Here is a 14,550-nt window from a genome sequence, read left to right on the forward strand (position 1 = left end):
ATTCAACTAATTTTTTATCTACAGATTTGAAAATGTGTATATTGGGTATTCAGACATATGTAAATATATCTGGCATAATCTATGTATTATATCTATAAAAGTGTGAATGTGAGTGATGGAAAGAGCAAAAAATTCTCAACCTATATAACCTATAAAAGTGAGAATATGTGTGAGAGAGAGAGAGAGAGAGAACAATTCTCAACCTATATATTCCACACATTTTTGGGCACAGATTTGGAAATTTGTATATAGGGTAGGCAGACATATAGAAATATATCTAGCATAATCTATCTATTATATCTATAAAAGTGAGAACTTGTGTGTGTGTGTGTGTGTGAGAGAGAGAGAGAACAATTCTTAACCTACATACTCAACAAATTTTTTACCTACAGTTTAGAAAATTTGTATATAGGGTATTCAGACATATGGAAATATATCTAGCATAATCTATCTATTATAACTACAAAAGTTAGAATGTGTGTGTGAGAGAGAGAGAGAGAACAATTCTAAACCTATATATTCAACAAATTTTTTATCTACAGATTTGAAACTTTGTATATAGGGTATTCAGACATATGGAAATATATCTAGCATAATCTATCTATTTTATCTATAAAAGTGAGAATGCGTGTGTGTGAGATAGCGAGAGAGAGAGAGAGAGAAAAAGAGAGAGATAAAAATTCTCAACCTATACATTCAACAAATTTTTTATCCACAGATTTGAACATTTGTATATAGGGTGTTCAGACATATAGAAATATATCTAGCATAATCTATCTATTATATGTATAAAAGTGAGAATGTGTGTGTGTGTGAGAGAGAGGACAATTGTCAACCTATGTATACAACAAATTTTTTATCTACAGATTTCAAAATTTGTATATTGGGCATTCAGACATATTTCAATATATCTGGCATAATCTGTCTATTATATCTATAAAAGTGAGAATGTGTGTGATAGAGAGAGAGAGAACAATTCTCAACCTATATACTCAACAAATTTTTTATCTACAGATTTGAAAATTTGTATATAGGGTATTCAGACATATGGAAATATATCTAGCATAATCTATTATATCTATAAAAGTGAGAATGTGTGTGTGTGTGTGTGTGAGAGAGAGAGAGAGAGAGAGAGAGAGAGAGAACAATTCTCAACCCATATACTCAACAAATTCTTTATCTACAGATTTTAAAATTTGTATATAGAGTATTCATACAAATAGAAATATATCTAGGATAATCTTTCTATTATATCTATAAAAGTGAGAATGTGTGTGTGTGTGAGCGAGAGAGAGAGAGAGAGAGAGAGAGAGAGAGAGAGAACAGTTCTCAACCTATACATTCAACAAATTTTTATATATAGGGTATTCAGAAATATCGAAATATATCTAGCATAATCTATTATATCATTAAAAGTTAGAATGTGTGTGTGTGAGAGATAGAGAGAACAATTCTCAACCTATGCACTCTACAAATTTTTTATCTACAAATTAGAAAATTTGTATATAGGGTATTCACACATATGGAAATATATCTAGCATAATCTATCTATTATATCTATAAAAGTTAGAATGTGTGTGTGAGGTAGCCAGAGAGAGAGAGAGAGAGAGAGAGAGTAAGAACAATTTTCAACCTATATATTCAACAAATATTTGATCTACAGATTAGAAAATTTGTATATAGGGTATTCAGACATATGGAAATATATCTAGCATAATCTATCTATTATATCTCTAAAATTGAGAATGTGTGTGTGAGAGAGAGAGAGAGAGAGAACAATTTTCAACCTATATACTCAACAAATTTTTTTATCTACAGATTTGAAAATTTGTATATAGGGTATTCAGACATATGGAAATATATCTAGAGTAATCTATCTATTATATCTATAAAAGTGAGAATGCGTGTGTGTGTGAGAGAGAGCGACACAGAACAATTCTCAACCTATATATTCAACAAATTTTTTATGTACAGATCTGAAATATCACATTTGTATAGAAGTAGAAATCTTGATACCTACTCTGATACCTAATAAAAGAAAGGACACTCTTTAGGGCGGATTTTGATTATAACAAGTCACTAATTAGAAATTATAATAAACATTCTAATAATTTAAGAATTTTACCAAAATAAAATTGCATGGTAATCACCCAATTTCTGCCACAAAATTTTGATTGGCAGAACTCATAAACATAAAATATATATTTTCTAATTTCATCTTTTTTTTTTCTTTTTACATAATCTGGTTTGATGTTTTCCCAAATATTCAAATCACTATATTTTGCTGCTTAATATCAAATACAGCAACTGAGTTATTTTTATGCATCAAACAATTACATTTTCTCATTCATCCAAACTAATCACTGAACATCAATTTCATATTTTCTTCACTAAAATATTACTGTGCTTGATGTCATCAAGTGGAGCGGATCATTTTTTTTTCATTTGTTCACACATTTTTCCAATTTATATATATTTTAAAGATTCTTAGCCTATGTCATTGCATACCAATCTGTTTATTAAAAGTTAAGGTTCACTGTAAACACATATGTTACACCAAAATAAAAACGCTTCAGATAATGTCTTGATATTCAATTCAGTTTCTCACATGACATCTTATGAAGTTAGTAGAAATGTTACAGACTTTTGAATCTCAAACACTTTCAATACTGTGCACTGATATTTTCTTTTTTGCAATATAAGCACATTCATGATTTTTTTTACAAACGTTAAAAACTTTCACATTGTGTAGCAATATACTGAAACAATTATAAAAATATTTGTTTTTATTTTGAATGATGCAGGGCATCTGAAGAGAGATTTTTCTAACAAAATGAAAGTATAATTTTTAGCAATAGGTATCTAGGAAAAGGCCACTACATATGTTATAAGTTCCAAATTTCCACAACCTGGCAAATACTGGTACATGCTAGCAAATTTAGATTTGCAATTACAAAATATGATTCTAATTTTTTCCTTTGCTCTTTATTCTAACACTACACTAAGTTTACTGTGTTATTTCGCTACAGTTGATATTGTGTAGAACAATAAGAAAATCATAGTGAACAATGCATTCAACAAAATTTCACACACATTTCTAGATACCTATATCTAATAAGTTCAAAAGAAAGGACACACTTAGGGAGGTATTTTGGTGGTCAAGTCACTAAAAAGAGATTAGCTGGTTTCCCGGCATAGCCCAGGATATAATAAAGATTGACTGAAATACATGTTCTAGCTGGTTTCTAGGCGTTGCCAGGGATGTAATATAGACACATTATGTTGTATATTACCTGTTCTCTTCTCCCTGAGGTAAAACAATTTCATATACATGCTGTAAATTACCTATGCTAGGGATAAAACATGAACAATATCAGTCCTAGGGTAGATAAAACAAATAATACATAGAGATGAAAGATTCCTCTCCCCTAAGAATCAAACATATGTTCAATATCTGCTTTTGTTTTTTCATTGTTTATACGGTCCCGAGCAACGCCGGGTAGCCCTGCTAGTCTATATATATAAAAGGCAAAAATCGGTGTGTATGTATGTATGTATGTATGTATGTATGTATGTTTGTTTGTAACGCTAAAACTTTTGAAAGACGGAACCAGAGTTGACAAATTTGGTATCATATTGCACCTTGATCACCCGGATGACAAATATCGAAATTTCACGTCAAACGGACCAGTAGAAAGGGGTCAACTGATCGTTTTTCTCCTAGGGGGGCCCCCAAAAAAACCTGTCATTTTAACGTTATTCAATACGTGTCACGTGACGTGACGTCAGCTCAAACTTTTGACAGACACAACCAAAGTTGACAAATTATGTATCATATTGAACCTTGATCACCCGCATGACAAATATCGAAATTCCACACCAAACGGACCATTAAAAGGGGGTGAACTGATCATTTCTCTCCTAGGGGGGCCCCCCAAAAAACCTGTCATTTTAATGTTAATATTACATAATCCAAAAACGCTTAGTCATGTCACGTGACGTGACGTCAACATCCAGTAATGGCGAACAAATGTAAACAAACACTTTGTTTTACCGATACTTTTGTAATTTCTCTTCTGCTTTGTTCTAGAGATTATTAAACTCCATGACAATGTCTCCAACGTATTTAACTGGTTAAAAATAGTATTTATACAAGAGTTTTAACGAAAAATATCAGGAAAAAATGTACAGGAATAAAAAAAAATTCAGCTTTCAAAATATTCGTCGATAAAAAAACCGATCTTTATATTTACGCTAGCCATTTTGTATATTACCACGTGACCTGCTATCTCTTAAACTGGAGGGGGGGGATCCACTTGAATCCAACAAAACCAGTAATTTTTTTTTTCTATTATATATACATCATTTTCTATAAAATTAAGTGTAGACTTTATAATTAAAACAAAAAATGTTATTCATACTAAAAAAAAAAACGCTTAGTCATGTCACGTGACGTGACGTCAACATCCACTAATGGCGAACAATTGTACCTATTTACTATGCCTCCCCACGGGACAGAGTTAGACACCAGGGTCGTTTTTTAACGTGGAGAAAAGGTACAAAAATAAAAATTGTCTCAGTCGTGGAGGATTTCTCCTCCACCGAAAGAGAACAAGAAATAGAAGTGCAGCATCTGAAGAACAGATACTACACTTTGATCTTGACCAAAAGGCCAAGAATGCGAACAATTGTAAATAACAACTTTTTTCACAAAACCAACACCGTCTTTCTTTTTTTTCTCTCTCTTTCTCTCTCTCACCCACTTACTCTTCCCTCTCTCTCACCCTCTTTCTCTTGACGTCACACCACTGTTAAACTGTGGGGGGGGAACACATTCCCAGGCATTATCTCCTATAGATGCACATTTTATTAGAAATTCAGCTTTCAAAATATTAGACGATAATAAAAATATAAAACCAACACCCTCTTTCTCTTTTCTCTCTCTCTCACCAACTTACTCTTCTCTCTCTCTCACCCTCTTTCTCTTGACCTCCTACTACTGTTAAACTGTGTGTGTGTGGGGGGGGAAGAGGCAGCTTGAAAACCAACAAAAACAGTGCACAGTTTCCCAAGCATTTGGGGTGGGAAGGGGGGGAAGAAGCCGAGCGCACAGTTTCGTGTGAGAGAGAGAGAACAATTCTCAACCTATATACTCAACAAATTTTTTATCTACAGATTTGAAAGTTTGTATATAGGGTATTCAGACATATGGAAATATATCTAGCATAATCTATCTATTATATCTATAAAAGTGAAAATGTGTGTGTGTGTGAGGTAGCCAGAGAGAGAGAGAGAGAGAGAGAGAGAGAGAGAGAGAGAGAGAGAGAGAGAGAGACAACAATTCTCAACCTATATATTCAATACATTTTTTATCTACAGATTTGAAAATTTGTATATAGGGTATTCAGACATATGGAAATATATCTAGCATAATCTATCTATTATATCTATAAAAGTGAAAATGTGTGTGTGTGTGTGTGTGTGTGCGTAAGAGAGAGAGAGAACAATTCTCAACCTATATACTCAACGTATTTTTATCTACGGATTTTAAACTTTGTATATAGGGTATTCAGACATATAGAAATATATCTAGCATAATCTATACATTATATCTATAAAAGTGAGAATGTGAGTGTGTGAGAGAGAGAGAACAATTCTCAACCTATATATTCAACAAATTTTTTACCTACAGATTTGAAAATTTGTATATTGGGTATTCAGACATATGGAAATATATCTAGCATAATCGATCTATTATATCTATAAAAGTCAGAATGTTTGCGTGTGGTTGTGTGTGTAAGGTTGCGAGAGAGAGAGAGAGAACAATTCTCAACCTATCTATTCAATAAATTTGTTATCTACAGATTTGACCATTTGTATATAGGGTATTCAGACATATGGAAATATATCCAGCATAATCTATCTATTATATCCATAAAAGTGAGAATGTGTGCGTGAGAGAGAGAGAGAGAGAGAGAGTAAGTACAATTCTCACCCTATATATTCAACAAATTTTTTATCTACCGATTATAAAATTTGTATATAGGGTATTCAGACATATGGAAATATATCTAGCATAATCTATCTATTATATCTAGAAAAGTGAGAATGTGTGTGAAAGAGAGAGAGAGAAGAGAGAGAGAGAGAGAACAATTCTCAACCTATATATTCAACTAATTTTTATGTACAGATCTGAAAATTTGTATACAGGGTATTCAGACATATGGAAATATATCTAGCATAATCTATTATATCTATAAAAGGTAGAATGTGTGTGTGTGTTTGTGAGTGAGTGAGTGAGTGAGTGAGAGAGAGAGAGAGAGAACAATTCTCAACCTATATACTCAACAAATTTTGTATCTACAGATTTGATAATTTGTATATAGGGTATTCAGACATAAGGAAATATATCTAGCATAATCTATCTATTATATCTATAAAAGTGAGAATGTGTGTGAAAGAGAGAGAGAGAACAATTCTCAACCTATATATTCAACAAATTCTATCTTTACAGATTTGAAAATTTGTATATAGGGTATTCAGACATTTGGAAATATATCTAGCATAATCTATTATATCTATAAAAGTGAGAATGTGTGTGTGAGAGAGAGAGAAAGAACAATTCTCAACCTATATACTCAACAAATTTTTTATCTACAGATTTAAAAATTTGTATATAGGGTATTCAGACATATAGAAATATATCTAGCATAACCTATCTATTATATCTATAAAATGACCATGTGTGTGTGTGTGAGAGAGAGAGAGAGAGTCAGAGAGAGAGAGAACAATTTTCAGCTTGTGTGTGTGTGAGAAAGAGAGAGAGAGAAAGAGAGGAAGGAAAATTCTCACCCTATATATTCAACAAATTTTTTATCTACATATTAGAAAATTTGGATATAGGGTATTCAGACGTATGGAAATATATCTAGCATAATCGATCTATTATATCTATAAAAGTCAGAATGTTTGCGTGTGGTTGTGTGTGTAAGGTTGCGAGAGAGAGAGAGAGAACAATTCTCAACCTATCTATTCAATAAATTTGTTATCTACAGATTTGACCATTTGTATATAGGGTATTCAGACATATGGAAATATATCCAGCATAATCTATCTATTATATCCATAAAAGTGAGAATGTGTGCGTGAGAGAGAGAGAGAGAGAGAGAGTAAGTACAATTCTCACCCTATATATTCAACAAATTTTTTATCTACCGATTATAAAATTTGTATATAGGGTATTCAGACATATGGAAATATATCTAGCATAATCTATCTATTATATCTAGAAAAGTGAGAATGTGTGTGAAAGAGAGAGAGAGAAGAGAGAGAGAGAGAACAATTCTCAACCTATATATTCAACTAATTTTTATGTACAGATCTGAAAATTTGTATACAGGGTATTCAGACATATGGAAATATATCTAGCATAATCTATTATATCTATAAAAGGTAGAATGTGTGTGTGTGTTTGTGAGTGAGTGAGTGAGTGAGTGAGAGAGAGAGAGAGAGAACAATTCTCAACCTATATACTCAACAAATTTTGTATCTACAGATTTGATAATTTGTATATAGGGTATTCAGACATAAGGAAATATATCTAGCATAATCTATCTATTATATCTATAAAAGTGAGAATGTGTGTGAAAGAGAGAGAGAGAACAATTCTCAACCTATATATTCAACAAATTCTATCTTTACAGATTTGAAAATTTGTATATAGGGTATTCAGACATTTGGAAATATATCTAGCATAATCTATTATATCTATAAAAGTGAGAATGTGTGTGTGAGAGAGAGAGAAAGAACAATTCTCAACCTATATACTCAACAAATTTTTTATCTACAGATTTAAAAATTTGTATATAGGGTATTCAGACATATAGAAATATATCTAGCATAACCTATCTATTATATCTATAAAATGACCATGTGTGTGTGTGTGAGAGAGAGAGAGAGAGTCAGAGAGAGAGAGAACAATTTTCAGCTTGTGTGTGTGTGAGAAAGAGAGAGAGAGAAAGAGAGGAAGGAAAATTCTCACCCTATATATTCAACAAATTTTTTATCTACATATTAGAAAATTTGGATATAGGGTATTCAGACGTATGGAAATATATCTAGCATAATCTATCTATTATATCTATAAAAGTGAGAATGTGTGTGTGAGAGAGAGAGAAAGAGAGAGAGAGAGAACAATTCTCAACCTATATATTCAACTAATTTTTTATCTACAGATTTGAAAATGTGTATATTGGGTATTCAGACATATGTAAATATATCTGGCATAATCTATGTATTATATCTATAAAAGTGTGAATGTGAGTGATGGAAAGAGCAAAAAATTCTCAACCTATATAACCTATAAAAGTGAGAATATGTGTGAGAGAGAGAGAGAGAGAGAACAATTCTCAACCTATATATTCCACACATTTTTGGGCACAGATTTGGAAATTTGTATATAGGGTAGGCAGACATATAGAAATATATCTAGCATAATCTATCTATTATATCTATAAAAGTGAGAACTTGTGTGTGTGTGTGTGTGTGTGTGAGAGAGAGAGAGAACAATTCTTAACCTACATACTCAACAAATTTTTTACCTACAGTTTAGAAAATTTGTATATAGGGTATTCAGACATATGGAAATATATCTAGCATAATCTATCTATTATAACTACAAAAGTTAGAATGTGTGTGTGAGAGAGAGAGAGAGAGAGAACAATTCTAAACCTATATATTCAACAAATTTTTTATCTACAGATTTGAAACTTTGTATATAGGGTATTCAGACATATGGAAATATATCTAGCATAATCTATCTATTTTATCTATAAAAGTGAGAATGCGTGTGTGTGAGATAGCGAGAGAGAGAGAGAAAAAGAGAGAGATAAAAATTCTCAACCTATACATTCAACAAATTTTTTATCCACAGATTTTAACATTTGTATATAGGGTGTTCAGACATATAGAAATATATCTAGCATAATCTATCTATTATATGTATAAAAGTGAGAATGTGTGTGTGTGTGAGAGAGAGGACAATTGTCAACCTATGTATACAACAAATTTTTTATCTACAGATTTCAAAATTTGTATATTGGGCATTCAGACATATTTCAATATATCTGGCATAATCTGTCTATTATATCTATAAAAGTGAGAATGTGTGTGATAGAGAGAGAGAGAACAATTCTCAACCTATATACTCAACAAATTTTTTATCTACAGATTTGAAAATTTGTATATAGGGTATTCAGACATATGGAAATATATCTAGCATAATCTATTATATCTATAAAAGTGAGAATGTGTGTGTGTGTGTGTGTGAGAGAGAGAGAGAGAGAGAGAGAGAGAGAACAATTCTCAACCCATATACTCAACAAATTCTTTATCTACAGATTTTAAAATTTGTATATAGAGTATTCATACAAATAGAAATATATCTAGGATAATCTTTCTATTATATCTATAAAAGTGAGAATGTGTGTGTGTGTGAGCGAGAGAGAGAGAGAGAGAGAGAGAGAACAGTTCTCAACCTATACATTCAACAAATTTTTATATATAGGGTATTCAGAAATATCGAAATATATCTAGCATAATCTATTATATCATTAAAAGTTAGAATGTGTGTGTGTGAGAGATAGAGAGAACAATTCTCAACCTATGCACTCTACAAATTTTTTATCTACAAATTAGAAAATTTGTATATAGGGTATTCACACATATGGAAATATATCTAGCATAATCTATCTATTATATCTATAAAAGTTAGAATGTGTGTGTGAGGTAGCCAGAGAGAGAGAGAGAGAGAGAGAGTAAGAACAATTTTCAACCTATATATTCAACAAATATTTGATCTACAGATTAGAAAATTTGTATATAGGGTATTCAGACATATGGAAATATATCTAGCATAATCTATCTATTATATCTCTAAAATTGAGAATGTGTGTGTGAGAGAGAGAGAGAGAGAGAGAACAATTTTCAACCTATATACTCAACAAATTTTTTTATCTACAGATTTGAAAATTTGTATATAGGGTATTCAGACATATGGAAATATATCTAGAGTAATCTATCTATTATATCTATAAAAGTGAGAATGCGTGTGTGTGTGAGAGAGAGCGACACAGAACAATTCTCAACCTATATATTCAACAAATTTTTTATGTACAGATCTGAAATATCACATTTGTATAGAAGTAGAAATCTTGATACCTACTCTGATACCTAATAAAAGAAAGGACACTCTTTAGGGCGGATTTTGATTATAACAAGTCACTAATTAGAAATTATAATAAACATTCTAATAATTTAAGAATTTTACCAAAATAAAATTGCATGGTAATCACCCAATTTCTGCCACAAAATTTTGATTGGCAGAACTCATAAACATAAAATATATATTTTCTAATTTCATCTTTTTTTTTTCTTTTTACATAATCTGGTTTGATGTTTTCCCAAATATTCAAATCACTATATTTTGCTGCTTAATATCAAATACAGCAACTGAGTTATTTTTATGCATCAAACAATTACATTTTCTCATTCATCCAAACTAATCACTGAACATCAATTTCATATTTTCTTCACTAAAATATTACTGTGCTTGATGTCATCAAGTGGAGCGGATCATTTTTTTTTCATTTGTTCACACATTTTTCCAATTTATATATATTTTAAAGATTCTTAGCCTATGTCATTGCATACCAATCTGTTTATTAAAAGTTAAGGTTCACTGTAAACACATATGTTACACCAAAATAAAAACGCTTCAGATAATGTCTTGATATTCAATTCAGTTTCTCACATGACATCTTATGAAGTTAGTAGAAATGTTACAGACTTTTGAATCTCAAACACTTTCAATACTGTGCACTGATATTTTCTTTTTTGCAATATAAGCACATTCATGATTTTTTTTACAAACGTTAAAAACTTTCACATTGTGTAGCAATATACTGAAACAATTATAAAAATATTTGTTTTTATTTTGAATGATGCAGGGCATCTGAAGAGAGATTTTTCTAACAAAATGAAAGTATAATTTTTAGCAATAGGTATCTAGGAAAAGGCCACTACATATGTTATAAGTTCCAAATTTCCACAACCTGGCAAATACTGGTACATGCTAGCAAATTTAGATTTGCAATTACAAAATATGATTCTAATTTTTTCCTTTGCTCTTTATTCTAACACTACACTAAGTTTACTGTGTTATTTCGCTACAGTTGATATTGTGTAGAACAATAAGAAAATCATAGTGAACAATGCATTCAACAAAATTTCACACACATTTCTAGATACCTATATCTAATAAGTTCAAAAGAAAGGACACACTTAGGGAGGTATTTTGGTGGTCAAGTCACTAAAAAGAGATTAGCTGGTTTCCCGGCATAGCCCAGGATATAATAAAGATTGACTGAAATACATGTTCTAGCTGGTTTCTAGGCGTTGCCAGGGATGTAATATAGACACATTATGTTGTATATTACCTGTTCTCTTCTCCCTAAGGTAAAACAATTTCATATACATGCTGTAAATTACCTATGCTAGGGATAAAACATGAACAATATCAGTCCTAGGGTAGATAAAACAAATAATACATAGAGATGAAAGATTCCTCTCCCCTAAGAATCAAACATATGTTCAATATCTGCTTTTGTTTTTTCATTGTTTATACGGTCCCGAGCAACGCCGGGTAGCCCTGCTTGTCTTCTATATATATAAAAGGCAAAAATCGGTGTGTATGTATGTATGTATGTATGTATGTATGTTTGTTTGTAACGCTAAAACTTTTGAAAGACGGAACCAGAGTTGACAAATTTGGTATCATATTGCACCTTTATCACCCGGATGACAAATATCGAAATTTCACGTCAAACGGACCAGTAGAAAGGGGTCAACTGATCGTTTTTCTCCTAGGGGGGCCCCCCAAAAAACCTGTCATTTTAACGTTATTCAATACGTGTCACGTGACGTGACGTCAGCTCAAACTTTTGACAGACACAACCAAAGTTGACAAATTATGTATCATATTGAACCTTGATCACCCGCATGACAAATATCGAAATTCCACACCAAACGGACCATTAAAAGGGGGTGAACTGATCATTTCTCTCCTAGGGGGGCCCCCCAAAAAACCTGTCATTTTAATGTTAATATTACATAATCCAAAAACGCTTAGTCATGTCACGTGACGTGACGTCAACATCCAGTAATGGCGAACAAATGTAAACAAACACTTTGTTTTACCGATACTTTTGTAATTTCTCTTCTGCTTTGTTCTAGAGATTATTAAACTCCATGACAATGTCTCCAACGTATTTAACTGGTTAAAAATAGTATTTATACAAGAGTTTTAACGAAAAATATCAGGAAAAAATGTACAGGAATAAAAAAAAATTCAGCTTTCAAAATATTCGTCGATAAAAAAACCGATCTTTATATTTACGCTAGCCATTTTGTATATTACCACGTGACCTGCTATCTCTTAAACTGGAGGGGGGGGGGATCCACTTGAATCCAACAAAACCAGTAATTTTTTTTTTCTATTATATATACATCTTTTCTATAAAATTAAGTGTAGACTTTATAATTAAAACAAAAAATGTTATTCATACTAAAAAAAAAAAACGCTTAGTCATGTCACGTGACGTGACGTCAACATCCACTAATGGCGAACAATTGTACCTATTTACTATGCCTCCCCACGGGACAGAGTTAGACACCAGGGTCGTTTTTTAACGTGGAGAAAAGGTACAAAAATAAAAATTGTCTCGGTCGTGGAGGATTTCTCCTCCACCGAAAGAGAACAAGAAATAGAAGTGCAGCATCTGAAGAACAGATACTACACTTTGATCTTGACCAAAAGGCCAAGAATGCGAACAATTGTAAATAACAACTTTTTTCACAAAACCAACACCGTCTTTCTTTTTTTTCTCTCTCTTTCTCTCTCTCACCCACTTACTCTTCCCTCTCTCTCACCCTCTTTCTCTTGACGTAATACCACTGTTAAACTGTGGGGGGGGGGAACACATTCCCAGGCATTATCTCCTATAGATGCACATTTTATTAGAAATTCAGCTTTCAAAATATTAGACGATAATAAAAATATAAAACCAACACCCTCATTCTCTTTTCTCTCTCTCTCACCAACTTACTCTTCTCTCTCTCTCACCCTCTTTCTCTTGACCTCCTACTACTGTTAAACTGTGTGTGTGGGGGGGGGGGAAGAGGCAGCTTGAAAACCAACAAAAACAGTGCACAGTTTCCCAAGCATTTGGGGTGGGAAGGGGGGGAAGAAGCCGAGCGCACAGTTTCGTGTGAGAGAGAGAGAACAATTCTCAACCTATATACTCAACGTATTTTTATCTACGGATTTTAAACTTTGTATATAGGGTATTCAGACATATAGAAATATATCTAGCATAATCTATACATTATATCTATAAAAGTGAGAATGTGAGTGTGTGAGAGAGAGAGAACAATTCTCAACCTATATATTCAACAAATTTTTTACCTACAGATTTGAAAATTTGTATATTGGGTATTCAGACATATGGAAATATATCTAGCATAATCGATCTATTATATCTATAAAAGTCAGAATGTTTGCGTGTGGTTGTGTGTGTAAGGTTGCGAGAGAGAGAGAGAGAGAACAATTCTCAACCTATCTATTCAATAAATTTGTTATCTACAGATTTGACCATTTGTATATAGGGTATTCAGACATATGGAAATATATCCAGCATAATCTATCTATTATATCCATAAAAGTGAGAATGTGTGCGTGAGAGAGAGAGAGAGAGAGAGAGAGAGAGAGAGAGAGAGAGAGAGAGAGAGTAAGTACAATTCTCACCCTATATATTCAACAAATTTTTTATCTACCGATTAGAAAATTTGTATTTAGGGTATTCAGACATATGGAAATATATCTAGCATAATCTATCTATTATATCTAGAAAAGTGAGAATGTGTGTGAAAGAGAGAGAGAGAGAAGAGAGAGAGAGAGAGAACAATTCTCAACCTATATATTCAACTAATTTTAATGTACAGATCTGAAAATTTGTATACAGGGTATTCAGACATATGGAAATTTATCTAGCATAATCTATTATATCTATAAAAGGTAGAATGTGTGTGTGTGTGTGTGTGTGTGTGTGAGTGAGTGAGTGAGTGAGTGAGAGAGAGAGAGAGAACAATTCTCAACCTATATACTCAACAAATTTTGTATCTACAGATTTGATAATTTGTATATAGGGTATTCAGACATAAGGAAATATATCTAGCATAATCTATCTATTATATCTATAAAAGTGAGAATGTGTGTGAAAGAGAGAGAGAGAGAACAATTCTCAACCTATATACTCAACAAATTTTTTATCTACAGATTTAAAAATTTGTATATAGGGTATTCAGACATATAGAAATATATCTAGCATAACCTATCTATTATATCTATAAAATGACCATGTGTGTGTGTGTGAGAGAGAGAGAGAGAGAGTCAGAGAGAGAGAGAGAACAATTTTCAGCTTGTGTGTGTGTGAG

General features: G+C 31.9%; 2 pseudogenes; both read right to left on the bottom strand.

The window, feature by feature from the left end:
• Positions 1-4,551: 4,551 nt before the first annotated feature.
• Positions 4,552-4,685, bottom strand: LOC145277257 (U2 spliceosomal RNA; annotated as a pseudogene).
• An 8,069-nt stretch (positions 4,686-12,754) lies between these two features.
• Positions 12,755-12,888, bottom strand: LOC145277239 (U2 spliceosomal RNA; annotated as a pseudogene).
• Positions 12,889-14,550: the final 1,662 nt, after the last annotated feature.

Source organism: Euprymna scolopes, chromosome 5 (genome assembly GCF_053919585.1).
Source record: "Euprymna scolopes isolate OS-2025 chromosome 5, ASM5391958v1, whole genome shotgun sequence".
NCBI lineage: Eukaryota > Metazoa > Mollusca > Cephalopoda > Sepiida > Sepiolidae > Euprymna > Euprymna scolopes.